Source organism: Lissotriton helveticus, chromosome 3_1 (genome assembly GCF_964261635.1).
Source record: "Lissotriton helveticus chromosome 3_1, aLisHel1.1, whole genome shotgun sequence".
NCBI classification, from domain to species: Eukaryota; Metazoa; Chordata; class Amphibia; order Caudata; family Salamandridae; genus Lissotriton; species Lissotriton helveticus.
In genome coordinates, this window is record NC_136061.1 from 816,514,725 (window position 1) to 816,533,507 (window position 18,783).

An 18,783-nucleotide genomic window follows, 5' to 3' on the forward strand; every position below is an offset into this window, starting at 1 on the left:
GATTTCCTGTGATTTATCTGGTGTTCATCGGGCGACGCTGCTGAGGAAGCACGAATTGCAGAGTGTTTCTTACTTTGCTAGTTTTTGGTGTGCCCGTTTCCAGCCCAGGCACTTACTACATTTCTACATTTTCTCTTCCTTGGTAGCATCTTGTGGGAACCACCGTGAAATTTGCCGAAAACCGAGTAAAATTAGAAAGTGCCTTCGAGATTTCCTTGATTTTTTATGGTTTTTGCTGGTTTTCGAGATCAATGGACTCTGTGTATGAAGCTTTGCTTTACGTCAGCCTAGTTGCCTGGAGACCGGCTGTGATGTCTCGGACTTCAGCACTGCGGTATCCGTGACAACGTTTTCTGAAGTATCTCTCCACTCCTTTCCTCTCATTGGTCACGGCGTGTGTCATCACGCCGATGGCCATTTTGGAAAGGGATTACTACAAAGTACACCGCTTTCCTTGAATACACATCGGAACTTGTTACTAGTGCTTGTATTTATCCAAGTGCACCTCTCATTTCATCGGATGACACATCGGAACTTGTTATAAATGCTCTATCTCACTATCTCACGGTTGCAGTTTCTTTTATTAACCCTTTTGAAGGTACTTTTATTATACTATTGCACCAAGGTACTTCTGTGTTTATAGGGTGAGATTCCCACTGAATCTACTGTGATTTACTAGTGTGACAACAGTTTTCATATTACTTAACTACCTGCAGTTACTTTTACTTTGTATCTTATCAGCCTGTTGGTTCAGTGACAGGCACATTTATTTCATATTTATTCCTTTTTGTGTCAAATTTAGGGAAATTTACCACTTCTGTATACATTTTACTTCATCTATTTGTTTTACTCATCTATTTTCACCATGCAATTTGATCCACCTTCTAAATTTTTACAATCAAAAGATGAACCACCAATACCCTGGACTAGATGGAAGGAGGAATTTTTTACTTACCTCAAAGCTATGGATGAAGAGCATATGTCAGCAGAAAGAAAAAAACATTTTTCTTCATTGTTTGGGTTCAGAAGGGCAGTTGGTATGTAGAACTCTTCCTCCAGTCAGTTCCAGTGGTGATTGCAATGTTTATGATGAAGCAGTTTTACGTATTGAAGGTAGGTTTAATCCTATGACTAGTGTGGCTCTTAATACTTTCAAATTCTATACCAGAGTTCAAGACGATACTGAAAGTTTTGATGAGTTTCTTACTGCTCTTCGTGCATTATCCTTACACTGTAACTTTGGTTTGATGACAGCTGAAATGATCAGAGATCAGATTATTGTACATGTGAAGAGTAAAAAAGTCCAGGAACAATTATGGATATTAGGTGATCCTAGTTTAGAAACAGCTATTTGTACAGCTAAAGCATTGGAGCAATCTGATAAATGGATCAAATCCCTTGGTAAAGAAACAAAAACTGGTACTCCGAGTGAAGTTAATGTTGTTAATCTTCTACATCTAAGGGATATTCTAATAACAGAGGTGATAATAAATCTAAACAATTCTATTGTTTTAGATGTGGGAATCCAGACCATATAGCTTCATTTCCACATTGTCCTGCTATTGGTAAAGAATGTAACAGATGTGGACGTGCAGGACATTTTTTGAAAATGTGTAAAAATGTTTCTAGATCCAACTATGTTTCAAAAAAATCCTCTTCTGTTTCAACTAATGTTGATAGAGGAAAGATTTCCTGTATCTCTCATGACATTTATTCTGATGATAGCTCTCAGGGTGGTTTTGAGTCTGGCATTGTGGTTTCAATTCAGGATTTGTTGGATTTATCTGAAACTGATAAAAGTTGTTCTCCAAAGTGTAGTGTCAATATCTTGGGGAAAGAATTGGAACTCATGGCAGACTCAGGGTCTCCTTGGACTATAATCACACGTAATTATTGTTTAGAATTGTTAGGAGAACTTGTTGATTTTGATTTGTTGTGTGAACTGGATATTATTGCTTATAATTTTGATGGTTCCAGAATTGACTTTATGGGATTCAAAGAGGTTCCCATTATTTTCAAAGGTAACTCAGTCATTATCAAATTATATATAGCAGTTAAAGGTGTAAACGTCTTAGGCTGGCGTGACCAAGCCAAGTTAAGCATTATTTTGAACCCAAGAAACAAAGAGCCTGTTTCCGTCCCAGCACTGTCATCATCTACTACTGAGGTTACTGAACTATTTCCTCAGGTTTTTTCTGACAAACTGGGTAAACTCGCGGGTTTCAGCCACAGGATTAAAGTCAAAGAGGGTCCTGTTCCGGTCAAACTAAAATTAAGAGGGGTTCCCATCAGTATAAGAACTGAATTGAAGGAAATGTTAGATACTATGGTCAAAGATGACATCATCGAAGAAGTAGAGTCATCTGAGTGGGTATCTCCCATTGTTTTAGCGAAAAACCTGATAAAAGTATTAGGTTATGTATTGATTTAAGAGCATTCAATGCTAATTTAGTTACAGATTGTCATCCACTACCCAACATTAATGAAATGGTTTGTATGTTAGATAGTGCTCGGGTCTTTTCCACTCTCGATCTCCGTTCTGCTTACCACCAAATAGAACTCACGGATGATTCAAAACACTATACAGCCTTTATAACTCCTCATGGTCTTTTTCAGTTTAAAAGAATGCTGTTTGGCTTAGCTTTGGCTGCTTCTTTGTTTCAGAGGGCAATGTATCATATTTTCAAAGACCTAAGTGTGTATGTTAAGTGTTTTCAAGATGATATTCTCATCTTTTCCAAGAATAAGGATGAACACTTTAACCATCTTAAAGAAGTTTGTTCTAGATTGGGAGATTATGGTCTCACTCTCAAAGCTGGTAAATGCAAGTTTTTTTGTGAATCTGTTCAATATTTAGGTCACACTCTGTCCAGTGATGGGGTGGTGCCTAAGAAAGCTTTGGTGGGTGCCATTGTAAATGTTCCAGCTCCAGATAACAAGGAGAAACTGCTTTCTTTCGCTGGACTCTGCAAGTATTGCAGCAAATTTATACAGAACTTTGCAACTAAAATGGAGCCTCTCAGAGAGTTAACTAGAAAATCTTCTGAATTTATTTGGTCGGCAGAGTGTGATGCTGCTTTTAGGCAGATTAGAGAAGAAATTATTAATGCTCCTACACTAAAATCCTTTCGTCTCAACAAAAGATGTATAATTACTGTGGATGCCAGTCTGTATGGACTTGGAGGTGTTCTTAGTCAAAATTCAGGTATGGACGAATGGTGTGTAGCGTTTGCTTCAAGGACATTGTCAACTACCGAAAGGAGGTATGCCGTTATTGAAAGGGAGTTATCAGCGTGCATCTGGGCTATTGAACATCTTCGTAACTATGTGTGGGGCAATCGATTCACACTCAGAACAGATCATAAACCCCTGGTTGGTGTATTGTCCCATGGAGGAGGTTGGAATTTGACTGCACAGATAGTGCGCCTTACTTCCAGGTTACAGGAGTATGATTTTGATGTTGTATATGTCCCTGGCAGAAGTAATGTCACTGCAGATTTTCTTTCAAGATTGCTATGTGCTGAAGAGTCTATCGCTTCTATTGAACAAGATGTAGACATGGTTGCTACTATTAAGGATTTCATTTCCAATGAATTTGTAAGTTTGTCGGAAAGTTAGTGGACTATGGAAATGACTAATGATGTTTTATGTCAGCAGATTGTTAAGTTTGTGAGAAATGGATGGCCAAAGGCAAAAGTTGCTTCTGCTGAAGTTGCCCCATTTTGTCGTATTTCGGCAGAAATTGAAGAAAGTGGAGGGTTACTGTTTAAAGGAGGTAAGGTCATTCCTCCTGTTTCCATACAAAGTAAGATTTTGTCCATTTCTCATCAAGGACATTTGGGAATGTCTTCTATGAAACGTCTGATCAGAGCCAATTTCTGGTGGCCTGGGTTAGACAAAATGGTTGACAGGTATGTTAGGGAATGCCCAGAATGCATAAACAGTGACAAAATGCTTTAAGTTTCCTCTGCTCCTCTTAAGCCTGTATCATGGCCCATATATCCTTGGCAAAAAGTAGCTTTTGATGTGTCAGGTCCATTTAAAAATCTACCTATGAATGCTCGTTTCGCTCTAGTGATGGTAGACTACCAATCGAAGTGGCCTGAAGTTAAGTTTGTTGACGGTGCTTCTTCGCAAGTTATTATTACGTTTTTTAAAGAAATCTTTGCACGGGAGGGATCTCCAGAGGTCATTGTTACTGACAATGGTATTCAACTCATGTCACACGATATGGAAGAATTTTTCTGCATGTGTAACATCAAACATATTACTACATCATTATACGAACCTAGGGAAAATGGTCAAGTAGAACGGTTCAATCGTGTTCTCAAAGAAAGTGTTCAGTCAGCTCACTTGTCCAGTGAACCATGGATAGATGTGGTGAGAAAGTTGTGGATGTATCGTATCACCCAACACTCAATTACTGGTAAAAGTCCTTTTAGGCTATTGAAAGGAAGAGAACCTTCCTCAGAAATTTGTCCTGTTGGATTAGAAAATTAAACAAAATTAATGATAAAGTTGACATCAATCTCATTGCTAATCGTGTGGAAACAAAACAAGACAAAATGAAAGAATTATTTGATTCCAGAATGAAAGTCAAAGTTCCTAATTTTGTGGTGGGAGATTTTGTCAGGATTAAAAAACCTGGTTCAGACCAAATTTTGACACCAGCTCTCTTTATTGGCAGTGCCAAACCATCCTGCAAGCAATCCGGGGTTCCTGGGGCATCCCATACAGGGGCATTATCAAAGTAGTATCCAATGCCCCAGCCACGCCTGAGCCTGCACCAAATCTCCAGAGATGCCCTTAAAACATTCAAACGAACGCTCTTGAAGAACCTAGGTGATCCAAATTAATACAGAAATGCTTCACCATCTCCTCCCCCTTCTACCCGCACCATTTCGCCTAACAGCTTCCCCCAGGCTGATTCCCCTGGCTTTACTAACAGCATCCGTAATGCTTTTAAACTGGAACGCTGCTGCATATAGCCTTACGTCTGGGAGCGCTAACCCCCCTTTTTTTAATCTGCGTCTGAGTTTTTTCCACGCCAGTCGAACCCCTTTGTTGCCCCAAATGAAACTGTTGATCTTACTCTGTACTTTAATCAGACTTTTACTCGGAAATGTCAGTGGAATTGAAGAGAAGAGGTATGACAGTTTAGGAAGGATGACCATCTTTACTAAGTTGGTTTTCCCGTATATGGTCAATGGGAGATTTCTCCATCTACTAAATAGACTGTCAATTTCCTTTACCACCCTCTTTAGATTTAGCTCAGGGATCTTTTCAATTTCCTTCACTACATAAATCCCCAAGTATCTCATCTCTTCACTTTCTGTCCCTGACCACTCCAAATTCCAACACATCACCTCCGTCTTGGTTCTATTAACAAGAAACCCAGAAAGTAATCCAAACTCGCACATACGCTCTTCCACCCTTGTGATAGCTGGATCCGGGTCGCTTGTATACAGCACCAAGTAGTCAGCATACAGAGCTATTTTTGAGCCGTATTGTTCTGATCTGAATGGATAAATTGACTCATCCAATCTAAGCATCTGGGCCAACGGTTCCACATATAAATTAAACAAAAGAGGTGAAATCGGACACCCCTGCCTCGTTCCTCTCTGAATATTAAAACTCGCAGTGAGGAACCCATTCAAAAATATTCGGGCAGAGGCACCCTGATAACAATTCTGCAAGGTCTGTATAAAAATAGGACCAAAACCCATAACCTTCAGAACCTCCCATAGATATGCCCAGCAAACTCTGTCAAACGCCTTGGCCGCGTCGACAGCGACAACGGCCAAGGGTTCTGTCCTCTGGATAGCCAGGTCGATGTTACCTATAAGAAGCTGTATTTGTTCCTGGATATGTCTACCTGCGACAAACCCTTTCTAATCTGGATGTATTAACCCAGGTATCAGTTTGGCCAATCTCCCTGCTAAAATGCCCATAAAGATCTTATAATCGGCATTCAGCAGGGAGATTGGGCGGTAAGAGTCTGCCTTTTTTGGGTCCTTGCCCGGTTTCAATATCAGAACTATTATTGCCTCTTTCCAAGTGTTAGGGATCTTTCCGTACAAACCATAGATTGAATTAAAGGTATCTTCCATGGGTTCTAGGAGCTCCTCTTTGAGATGTTTATATATTTCACTCGGGAGCGCGTCTGATCCTGCAGCTTTTTTATTCTTAGATTTATTTATCTGAGCTACGATCTCCTCTGACGTAAAGGGAGCATCTAAGTTGTTTTTGCTTTCTTACGAGAGAACTGGAAGTTGTTTATTACTGAGAAATGACTGAATCAAACATGGTGGGGGAGCCAGGTCTTCCCTGTACAGTTCTGAGAACATAGAGAGAAGACAGGTCTGTATATCTTCGGGCTTATTTGAAATTTCCCCGCCGGCGTTTATTTTAAGTTCTTTTATGTCATTCCTAGCTCGGTTGGTTCTGGCTTTCCATGCTAATAAAGCACCAGCCTTTTCTCCATATTCATAATTCTGCATTTTACAAGTATCCACTGTGCTCTACATTTGGCTTCTAGTCTCCCTCTATATTCTGATCTTGCCTCTTCCAACTTCCCCAAGATTTGAGTGAGTTGCTTCCGGTCCCCATTACTAGCTCCATCTCTTTCTCTCTCCAAGCCACTTATCCTCTCTTCGATACCCTTTAGTACCCCCGCTTCAATCTTGTTCTTATAGCAGATGACTCCATGGAGTTTCCCCCTGAGCCAGGCTTTATAGGCGTCCCAAACTACATCGGGTGTTGTTGAGTCGGAGTTCAACATGAAAAACTCCAAGGTCGAGGCCTGTACAGCGGCAATCACATCAGGGTCCTGCAGTTTGGTCCTGTTAAGGGTCCACCTTAGTGACCGCCGCTGTACCTCCTCGATCTGATATACAATATGTAGAGGTGCATGGTCAGACAGATGGCTCGGGAGAACTGAAATCTCCCCTATGTTGGCTAATGAACCTCTATCTAAAAGGATATAGTCAATCCTGGAGGAATGACGGTACTTTTTGCTATAAAAGCTAAAACCCTTCTCGTTTCCTTTTATTTCCCTCCATAGATCAACTAGGTCCATATCGTGGATCATATTAACTAATGCCCTACGTACCTTCACTGCACCTTTATAATGACTTAAATTAGACCTATCCTTAAGGGGGTCGATCAGAACATTAAAATCTCCCCCTATCACGTATGGTGGCGGCTCCAGCATCAATATCGATTGTAATTTATGGATATAATCTGGATCGTCCGAATTTGGACCGTAAAAGGAGGCACAGACCATATCACGATTTTCAAATGCTAATGTAGCGATCAACCATCTACCAGAAGAATCTGACTGTGCTTTTTTTAATATCGCATGGCGTCCCTTTTTTAATTAATATGGCGACCCCTCTATTTTGGGCTGTTTGTTTTGAAGCACCACAGCTCTTTACCCAAGTAACTTTTGAAAAAATTGCGATGCTTTCTTCATAGCTCAAATGTGTCTCCTGTAACAGACATATTTGTGCAGTTGACAATTCTAAATGTTTAAGGATAAGCCTCTGCCTCCAAGGGCATCTTAAGCCATTGACGTTCCACGAGATAAATATTGCCCCACTACTCCTTGAAGTCACAGCTGCCATCCTCCTCTTTTCCTACCCATGAGTGTCGACCCTTTTTTGAGGCAAGACTTAACACAGTTACATAAAAGGTTTAGTGAGGTTGAATTATTTTTCCTTTTTTCCCACTGCTCCCCCACCACGTGCCCCCCCTCCTACCCAACCCCCCCCCCTAACCCCGTGCCCCCTCTGCCCATGAGGAACCCTCCCTGCTAATAGGCAAAAGCCTATTTAGCCATCTACCCCCTCCATGGAGCCACTGTATAATCACAGTTATTATTTATAAAAATTCCTACTAATTGCACATTATTTTAGTTAAAGACCCACTTAGTCTATCTTAGTCTATTTCGCTCCCTGCCCCTCTTTTCTGTCTCTAATCTTGGCTATAAGAGCGTCGGCTTCCTCCCCTGACCTAATCAGGTGCATGTGGTTGTTCCACATTACTCTCAGCTGTGCCGGAAACCTCAACTGTGCCTTAGCTCCTAAGCTATTTAACTCCTCCAATCTTTTCCCCAACTCCCACTGCCTTGCTGCAGTGATATGTGAAATATCAGATCTTATATAAAAAGTAAAGGGGTTGGAACTGTTGAAGTATATGGAGCCTAGTTTTAATGCAGTGGAGAGAATCTGTTCTTTTATGGAGTATGTCAAAAAGTTAACCAGAATTTTTCTGGGTTTCTGCTTTGTACGATTTCTCTTGAAGGGGTCACGGTGCACTCTCTGTATGTCATGCAACAGGTCCACCTCTGGCATATCTTTTAAAACTGACCCCTTCAATAGAGCTATGACAAACCCCTTGTTATCCCCCCCCTCCAAAGACTCTGGCACATTCAGGATTCTCAAATTATTCCGACGTGAATAATTTTCCAAGCGTTCAATGTCTTCCTTAAGCTCTTTATTCTGTGCAGACAGCTTAGTGACCTCTGCCTCTGTAGTTCTCACCGACTCCTTGATTTTAGGAAGCTCCAGCTCCATTACCTCAGTCCTGAGAGTAACTTCGTCTACCCTCTTAGTCAGTTCTTCACATGAATCCTTTATTGCTGCTTGATTGGCCTCAGAGACTGTAAATCTGTTGGCCATCTCGGCTTGATTTCAGATACTTTAAACCTACTAGTAATTTCTTCCTTCATGACCAATAGAATATCGGCCAGCGAGCCTGCATTTGCATCTGGTTTATTGGTATGTAACGCAACACCCATACCAGTACCTGAACTATCAGAGGGGTCAGACCGATATTCAGATACATTTTGTGCTATGCTCGACATATCTGTGCTTCTGGCCGATATTGTAGCGCACTGCGTGTCCTTTGGGCCTTCCTCCTCTAGAGCCGAATATCGATTGTTTAAGCCGATGTCCGCATGTACTATCACCTCTACGTCTACAGGGGCAGAACAGTTGTCGATACTGTTCCCATTGATACCTCCCTGTATCGAACCCTTTAGGGTGTTTATCTCTGGGTTTATCTCTGAGATAGCTGAGGTGGACTGAGAGTACTGAGGGGATTGAGTGCCCTTACTATTCTGTACAGGCTGGATGTTGGATGCTTGCTGGGCTGATTGGGCTTCTAGGGGGGAGCAGCTGGAGGCAGAGGTTGTGGTAATGGTACTAGACATTACTTTATAACAGGATTTAAGTGGACACTGGGGAGATATATCCCTGGGATTACCTGAAGGCCAAGATAGGCACTGGGCTCTCGAGATTTAAGTACATGCAGTTAACATCATGGTATGAGGCAGAAAAGCGGGAGATCAGTGGAAACAGGGAGATTGAAGACTTGCTGCAAGGGACACGCCCATTGAATAAGGAAATCTCTATGTGGTACAATAGTTTGCTGGAGGCTGAAGACCATGAGACACCTGCCCTTGTTGCAGTGTGGACGGGTACCCCACTCGGGCCACCAGCAGACCTTTTATATGAATCCTCATTGAAGACCTTGTACAGATCTGTCAAACCCGCCTGCCTAAAAAAAAAATCATTTTTTTGTTATTAATAGACTTTATTACACCCCGGCAAAAATTGCAAAGTTCGCTCCCTATCCTGTCCCTAAATGCCCCAGATGTGCAGTACCTCTTGCCAATGACCTACATATTTTCTATGAGTGCCCAACACTCACAAGATTTTGGGCTGAGGTAGGTGACAACTTACTGGACATACTTAACATCAACATCGAGATAAATATGCAACTGGTATTCTTTGGAGATGATGGTCGCCTCAGCCAGAACCTCTCGCAGAAAGATAGGGGTTTACTATTGTACTTGATATTGTTGGCAAGAAGGGAAGTGTGTAAGAGGTGGAAGGACCACCTACCCCCGCAAAGGGAGGATTGGCTTAAAGCTGTATTCTCTATGGCACGACTGGAGTATGATGGAGTGGAGGATAAGATCTCGAACATTTGGCACCCCCTTGTGAGCTGGGGTAAGAACCTAAGATTACTGTAACATCATTGGTCTTATGATTACACCATGGTCCCTTACAAAACAATGGGACTGGTCGGACGACCCAAGCGAGTGCGGTAAGCCGTAGGGGCGACAGATAACGAAGGCGGCTTCATAAGACCCGCAGAGGCTTGTAAGGTGAGATGAGGACCAAAAAGGATTAAAAAACCTGGTTTCTTAACAAAAGGCTTTTCCAAGTTTTATCAGCCTATAAAAATTGTTAAGGTTCAAAAAAACAATATTATCACTCAAGATGGCAGAGTGTGGAATGTTAGGAGAGTTGCTAAGTGTAAATCTTCACAATGTTTTAGACCTCTAGCTTTGAGCAATTAAACTAATATTGTTCATGCTGCTCCTCAATCTTCTCATTCTGTGGCTTCCAGAGTCAAAAGTAATGCTCAACAAATAAACTTGCAGAGAAGATATAATTGTTAATGTTTTTGCTTTACACTCATTGATTTTATTCGTATTTTTGTATATTTCTGTTGTTTTAAGTTTTGTTAGGAATGAGATGTGTTGCATTTTCTTCTCTTGTTATTCTGTATTGCATGCACTGCCCTGACTGGAACATGGAATGCTGTACCTGCGTTGTACAACTCTCATTCCATGTTCCAGACTAGGCAGTTAGATCAGATTGCTTTTGCAATTGAACGTACTGTGCTTCACTCCTCTGCTACTTGAAATAAAATCATTTGGACGTACCTGTTCCGTGGATTCACCATCTTTTACAAAGTATTTTAGTCATTACCAGTCATTATACATTCAATGTAGCCCTTTTTTTGTTTATATTATCATGCATATCTCTTATGTATGTAATAGTTTTGTTATAGGTATTCTATTTAGATGCAAATGGTTATTTATATTACTTGTATTTGCAATATGTTCCTATATTCAATGTTCGGTATTATTCTTTGTATTGTATATTCTTTGTATTGTGTTTAATACCTCTGAAAATTCATCTTATAAAACACTTTGGAAAATAAAAACATACACGTTTTGTATTTTGGTTATATATTGGTATCATTCTGCTTAAAGTAGTTCACTGTTAGCATGTCCTAATTGTGAACCACTGACTATAGTATAATCAGAGGCACTGGAATTATGCGGCAGCAGGGGGCTAATTGATGCGGCAGGATTGACTAAATTAAGTGGTAAGAAAAGGCAAAATATGCAGCATGTGGTACATTCTGTGATAGTGTTCATTATTTTCAAATGTTTACACTTAACAGTGTCTAGACATAGTTGAGCATCATTAGTGTTGATTTAGCTCCCAAATATATTAATAAGCAACAGAAAGCTATGCGAAGGGCACTGTGCAGCAACATGTGTTTCTACATTTTCAGGAACTTTTGGACCGTTTGTGTGCAAAAGATGAAATCCTTCTAACATGAGTCCGGTTTATTACACATCTGGCGGAGAATCCCTGCACGATAACACTACCCACATGACGTTTACCGTGATGTTGGCCACCTTCAGGGCACGTAGTTTGTAACATCTGGAAGTTGGTTCATTCCCCTAGGCATGAAGGTTCGAGGGTGGATCACTGTCGGTGACATGGTATTTAACAAGTTAATTTGCATTAGCAATGGGTGCATTCTGGGACAATTAAATGACAATGGCCATGGCAGTTCAGATTAGGTTCTACTGTTACCAGTACAGTGAGTAGTGCCTGCCACTGAAAAACAAAACGCTGGGGGAACTGGTGTTGCAGGATGACCAATGATTTAATTTTCATTACGCAGGTTTCTGTACTTTCTCCCCTGCTCTCTCTGTCGAGCAGCCCACTTACCCCCATGGCACTTTATGTACCAGAGAAACACCGCCCACCACGCACGCTGTACACACTCGCCTGCTGTGGATCAGGTGGGCAGGGTGCAGTAGTCCAGGGCTTTCACGACCAAAAAGTTGAAAATGGGAAATGAGGGTCAGTCAGGGGCAGAATTAAAATTCCCGTTACCATGCAATAGTAATTGGAGTGATGACAGAAAGCAATCACACAGACGGGGCAGCCGTGGGTCTCCTGGGAACGGTAATTTTGAAGGTTGGACTCCCTCTGGACTCCTCCCCGCCTAGAGTTTGGAATTCCCTGCTCCAACCAACTCCGGTTCACCGCACGCCACTACCCCAGGTTTTATCGGTCGCTCTCCGCTCCCTACCTCTGATAAAAATGGTACCAGGGTCTGCTACATGGAGCGGGTCTTGATTTCCAGCCCAGAGTCCATGGTGAAGCTGGAGGAGGGAGAGGAGGAGACCCCGCTGCTGCTGCATGGTAAAGTGGCCATCTCGCCTCCATGCCGCCCTGTACCGCTCCCCAGTGGCCTCCCTGCGGCTCCCAGCGCTCTGCCCAGGACTCTCTCCGGGAGTAAGCGCGCCTCTCCTCTTCGCAGTGTGTACAGCCGGAACAGCAAGTGAGATGAACTGCATCCGGCCACGGATGGGGGAAGCACCGCTGCTGTTTTCGCAGTGTGCGCCAGAAAGAAAATAGTTATCATTGACTACATAACGACGACCATGGAAAACGCAAGTAAAAGGTCCAGTCGTTATGGACGGTCACAAAAGGAGGCAGGGTGGTAACAAGGAGGGACTAAGAAGCCTCATATTGAATTGAAACCCAGTATTTACCAAGGAGAATGACACCAGCCAATTATAAATATGGGTGGAGGCTTTCACATCACTTCTACAGCATACCCTACTACAGCATGCCTCGCAGAGCGAGCAGCGCATGTGCGCTGCAACGTTAAGCTCGACCTAAAAAGCAATGACCGCTCACAACAAGAATTGTGGAACAATATTTAGGTGGCCGCTCTTTATAAATACAAATGTGAGTACACTGTTCCACAGTCCGGGTGCCTGGATGTTTGTACAGTCGCATGAGAGGGTTCCTGGGCCATTTGTTATACCCTGGATAGCACTCCTTCTCTCCCACAGGGCTGGACACTTAAATTCACCATAAAATTCGAGTATATCTGAAATCTTCAGATCCACATATGTGAGGACTGCCTGATGGGATCTCCAGTAAAGTCTGTAGCCATGGAGTTCAATGTGCTGCACAAATATCTGAGTAATTTTAGAACTAGTATTTTAGATGGACCGGCCTTCTCTCCGAGAGCTATGGAAACTATTAGGCCACAGTGGCGTAGCTAGAGGGGGTGGGGGGAGGGGGGTGGGGACGGCCCGCCCCAGGCAGCACCTTTTTTGAGGCGGTCGCGCGGGCCGGCACTGGACTTAAGGCCGAGGCCTGTTGCGGCCGCGGTCCTCTGTGACGTCCCGGCGACCTGATCTGCTACACACTAGCTTCGCCAGACGGTAACAGTAACTGCACTGCAGGTTGCTACTGCATGCAGTGCACACAAACGCGGGACTTAGTTTTGGCAATTTAAAGTCCCGCGTTTGCACTGTGCGGCTGTGCCTGCTGCCTGCAGTAGTTACCGTCCGGCGTTACAGTAACTGCCTCGCCCTCGCTCACACTAGTCCTCCAGGGCCGTCAATCAGTGGTAGCGTGCGCGGTGTGCGTGAGTGTAACCAATGATGGCCCTGAAGGACATTTTTGGCCTGCCCTCGTAGCAGTGACACGTTACACGCTCACCGCCCCCTACGCTCGCCCCTCGTCGTGTCGAGGAGTCAAAAATTAGCTAGCATTCGCGCCAAGAATTTTCAATTCTATTAAGGACACGGAGGCGAGGATTATGCTTCTCTTTCTTATATTTGCCACTCACAGCAGCCAATGAAAAACGTTTTGTATGCAATAAAAACTACATTTCCCATGATGCTTGTACATACATCACATCCTGTATAGCCCCATAAGAGCTGCTGCATCCTGTGTCTCCTCCTCTTTCTTTGCTCGAACATATACAGTCCACACATTAATAAATCCAGTCCATTTTACGGAATAAGAGTCACAATAAACATCCTTCAACATGGAGAACGAACATTAAGAAATCCAGTCCTTTTCACGGATATGAATCTCAAGAAACATCCTTCAACATGGCGAACCATCGTCAACTGGATGAACCACGTCTTTTAAGCCAGAAGAACACCTGCTCCTTCTTCTTTACTCGAAGCTGAAAGGAATGAGACAGGAAAAACCCGTAACTTCTGCTGATACAGAATATCAAGTACATTCGGGTGGGTAATTATTACCAATACTGTAATAAACCGGGTGGGATAATCCTCGCCTCCGTGTCCTTAATAGAATTGAAAATTCTTGGCGCGAATGCTAGCTAATTTTTGATTCTATTACAGGACCGGAGGCTTCGGATTATGCTAGTTTAACGCTTAGTAACACAACTACAGTCTTAAATCTCCCACCAGTACATAATACAGTTTAAATAGAGTCTGAGAAACTCCATCAGAAAAGTTAAAACTTGCACAACAATGAGAATTATCCAAACAAGAATGATAAGTATTGTACTTGAGCAAACTGCGTAGCACCATTGGTCTAACACCTATTCCGGCAACAGGCCCTCAATTATCGGCTGTAATAGCCTCGTACTCACATATAGAATGTCAATAAACATCAACCATCATATGAACATGTACTCTAAAAAACCTCATTTAGTAAATCCGAGAATCAACTTTGGAAGCCATGAGGTATGCCAAGACACACCCATAAGGTGCATTATCTCGAATTTGTGTGACCAGGTCCTGGCCACATGTAGTCCAGACCTCGCTGACAGAGCAACTTCCTATAGCATATACTGTACCTGTAAAAAGCGGCCTTGCCTCGCCCTAGGAACACCTGAAGGTGGAATGCCGCTTAACAAAGCCTGACACTATGTATTGTCCAGTCGACATACTATTATATGTATAGTAATAAAAGGAAATCCGAGAAGTAGTCCGGTTTGAAATATTTACGCCACCAAAGAGTTTGCAAGAAAAAAACCGACGCAAGTTCAGCAACTTGCCCCGAACCGAGAACGAGCCGCAGAAAAAACCGGCCAAATGGACTCTATAAGGTGAACGTCATCGAAGTCCCCGTACAATATTTGGTAAAGAACCTACAAGTAGAGATATCAGCCCTCACAAAAACCGCCAAAGGCGCACAGAACTACGAAGCGACCCTCTATCGCCGAAACGTATGTCGGGAATGGAAGGACCCAGAAATACAAAATGACCGCCCACAGGACGTTCGAAATACCAGGAAGGTAGTGGAGATACCAGAAACTTGATCGTAAACAAGGAAAGTCTGAATACCTATCACCCAGGAAACTGCATTTACCACATCGCCACATGTCAACCCAGACCCGTGCTTACTAAACGGCAACGATGAATCTGCGGGCCGTAGCCCCTGGTGAACCATAAAGGCATCTGCCCTGAGCTACATGAGCGCTACTTCATGAGAAAAATGGAAAATTGTAAGGTAAGGCAGGAACAGAGCTGGCCTCCGCGGACCCAAGGGACGTTGGAATTTCAAATGGAGTCCCCCCTGCCCGAAAGGAATGACCTAGTCGCCGGGAATACAAGGAACCGGATGGAACAATCCGTCACTGTCATGTAGGTTAAGAGGTATCCCGGTTCAACAACCTAAACATGAAGTTTTTCGGCAGAATGGCCTGAGTCCTGGAACAAGTCCACTAAAAGGTGACCCATATGCCCATAACTGCTGATCGTTCTCGCAGTCGAGATATTGCGCATGTTGATCAGTAAGCCGCCAGAGGCGTTGCACGACAAAGGCTTTAGATAAACCCGAACTAAGAGCCACAAATGCATGAAGGTTATAACCGGGCCATTCCAGCCCATCAATCCGATGCCTGGACATGTGAGGCCAAGGCCTGGTAAGATAGACCTATCCATACATATATGAATCCAGGTAACTTGAAAGGTAAAGTAACCCGGCACTCGGAGGGTACTAGAGAGCTAAGAGCTTGGTATGACCCACACTTCGCATCAACCATTGGAACCGCTACCGGAACAACTGCCGTCGTGTGGAAGGAGGAGATCACCAGACACTCTCCTGCACGCTATATGCCAGAAGCCGCGGAAAGCTATGGAAAAAGGAACCGACCAACTAGTACGAATGTGTGCCACAAGCAAAACAGCAACCCTTTATACACTCGACGATAAACCATCTGTCCCCTAGGGGCCTGACGCGAAAGGGCCCATCTGGATCGGATGTCCCGGGGCCCAACCATATGAAAGGCTTTGCGCCTCTCGGACAAACTGGCGGAAACTGCGCCATACCGACGCACACCGCCGATCGTGGCTGACTACGACATTGATTTGCAGCCTGTCAAATCTGGGAATCTCTTTCCGAGACGACTGGAAAAAAGGAACATTGGCGACACCGCCGGGCAAATACTAGGCCAAATCCCGACACACGCGTCGGCCACCTTACGTGTTGGCGAAAGGAAAAACGAAATAAAAAATAATAGATAAAATTAAAATAAATACAAATACAAATCGTGCTCAATGATATGTGTTAGCAGAAGGAAAGGGCGTCAATCAAGCCCCGTCACCCTGAGTTAGGCAACGTCATACTCGAGGCCCTGTTGACCACACAAGAACTGGAAGAACCTGGGTGTCAACGTAATTAGGTCAGGAGGCTCTTGCGCTCCTATCAGTAGGTGTCATCCTCCAATACATATATACCACCATCACCCTCAAGGGATATCCGTATTCAACATGTATAGTGCAAAGCACACCGCAATGGAGGAGTAGAGGGGGAGCCAACCCTGTGCACACCGAAACAGAGAAACTAAGAATGTATCGGCTCCTCAGCAAAGCTGTAGTCATTACACCAGCCCAAAGGGCGTCGGAGTCAATGTAAAATACAAGGAGCGTGTGCGCACTCCGAGGGCCAGCCAATTGTTATACCTGGAGGCTACCAGGAAATCTGCTCATGCAAAGCAGGAGGCACTGAGACCTCGAAACAAAACAAACAGGGGCCGCATACGACATGCGTAAGCCAAAATTGCCCAAAATGAAGCCCAAATTTGTGCCCAATTGGGTTACGCATACCGGAGCGTTATGACTCCATAACCGCACTCGGCTACTAGGGAAAGCCTTTGGCGGAGAAGCGCGAGATCGCGCCATAATTCGAACAACCCTGTGGAAGTGCTAAAAATCTCTTGCATGGAACTGCATCGTCGGAACGTAACTATGATAAAAAGCCTAGACAAGACATAATACCCATTTCATCATGGCGCAATGATAGCGCCGCATTTCAGCTCCCGAGGGAGCATTGATGTAGATTGCGGCCGAGTCCAGGCCTCCCCTGAGGCTCAATGTCACCGGCACTACTCCAGCAGGAGCGATCTGAAATTGCATTGGTGGTTGAAACAAGAAACGCTAACAAAATCAATAATGAACATGTACCAGGAAATTATTGAACGTGAAGTACAATAAAAAACGAAATAGAAATTATAAACCCTTAACCTCCTTTTTATACAATCAGAAAACATGACTGGGGCACCTGGGATCGAACCCTGCACCATAGCGGTAAGAGGCAACCGCCTTGCCCCGAGGCCACGTGTAAAGCAATCATGGCGAAGGTAATGAGGCTTGAAGACCCCTGCAGGGAATCAGAAAGCAGCGAGAGCACAGGGCGCCTGATAAGGTCACCCGCAGAGCGGCTACACCGCTGTACTGACAGCCCCAGGCTGAGACCACGAGGCGACGGGCGCCTGCAATTTGTTCAGAGAGCCCTGAAGCCGAGACGTGTAGCGGTCAACAGGGACAGAAGATGCGCCCGACCGGGCCAACAGGGGGAAGCACAGACTCGCTGCGGGAATAGGTTCAACCCCCATAAGCCGCCCCCTCGACAAACCTGGCCATGCCCGCAGGCCATGGGGACGGAAAACGCGGCCGGAGAGGCCGAACAGTCAAATCAGTAATAAGCTTCCCCGGAGTACGCCGCTCCCAGCGGGAGCCGCTCCGCCTGAAGCATAAAACAATCAATGGCGCTCACGAGCGCCGAGTCAAGACAAAGTACGGCAATTCCGTTGTAAGGCGACAACAAATATGCGTCAGTATCAAAAAACACCTCAATGTCACAAACATGAAATATAGCGCGATATAAGCGCAGAGCATTGTCACAGAGCGCGATATAAGCGCAAGCATTCAATATAGCGCGAAATGAGCGCAATCATACAGGTAAGACCTCCAAGACAAAACAACAGTCAACTAAGACATTAATCATGGCATAACGTTCTGAGCACTTAACTGTCTGCTTGAGCAGCAAAGAAAGAGGAGGAGACACAGGATGCAGCAGCTCTTATGGGGCTATACAGGATGTGATGTATGTACAAGCATCATGGGAAATGTAGTTTTTATTGCATACAAAACGTTTTTCATTGGCTGCTGTGAGTGGCAAATATAAGAAAGAGAAGCATAATCCGAAGCCTCCGGTCCTGTAATAGAATCGGAGTCTCGGAGGGATACCATTCTACTTGTTGCCACTGTCTGTCTTGCAGCAGCCAGGCACGCACCTGTCCTTTCCTTGACTAAATAACTCATCATAAGAGGTGAGAGACCACGGCACCATGACATATTGATGCACTGAGCAGGCAGCTTAGTTTTAGTTTTTTATTTATTTACGAGGCTAGCCTAGAGCTGCAGTGTTAGGTGCGTCACCTTCAAGTTGTATGAGAGAGGAGCGAGCGCGGCGCGCAGCATTGATGATTACACACTGACACACTGTGGACATGGAATACTATGGTCTTTTTTTTAAGGTGTGAACTTAAAAGGAGCGCGCAAACTCCACTTCTCAGGATCATTTTAGCCCATAGTGACTTAAGACCCTGTTTAAT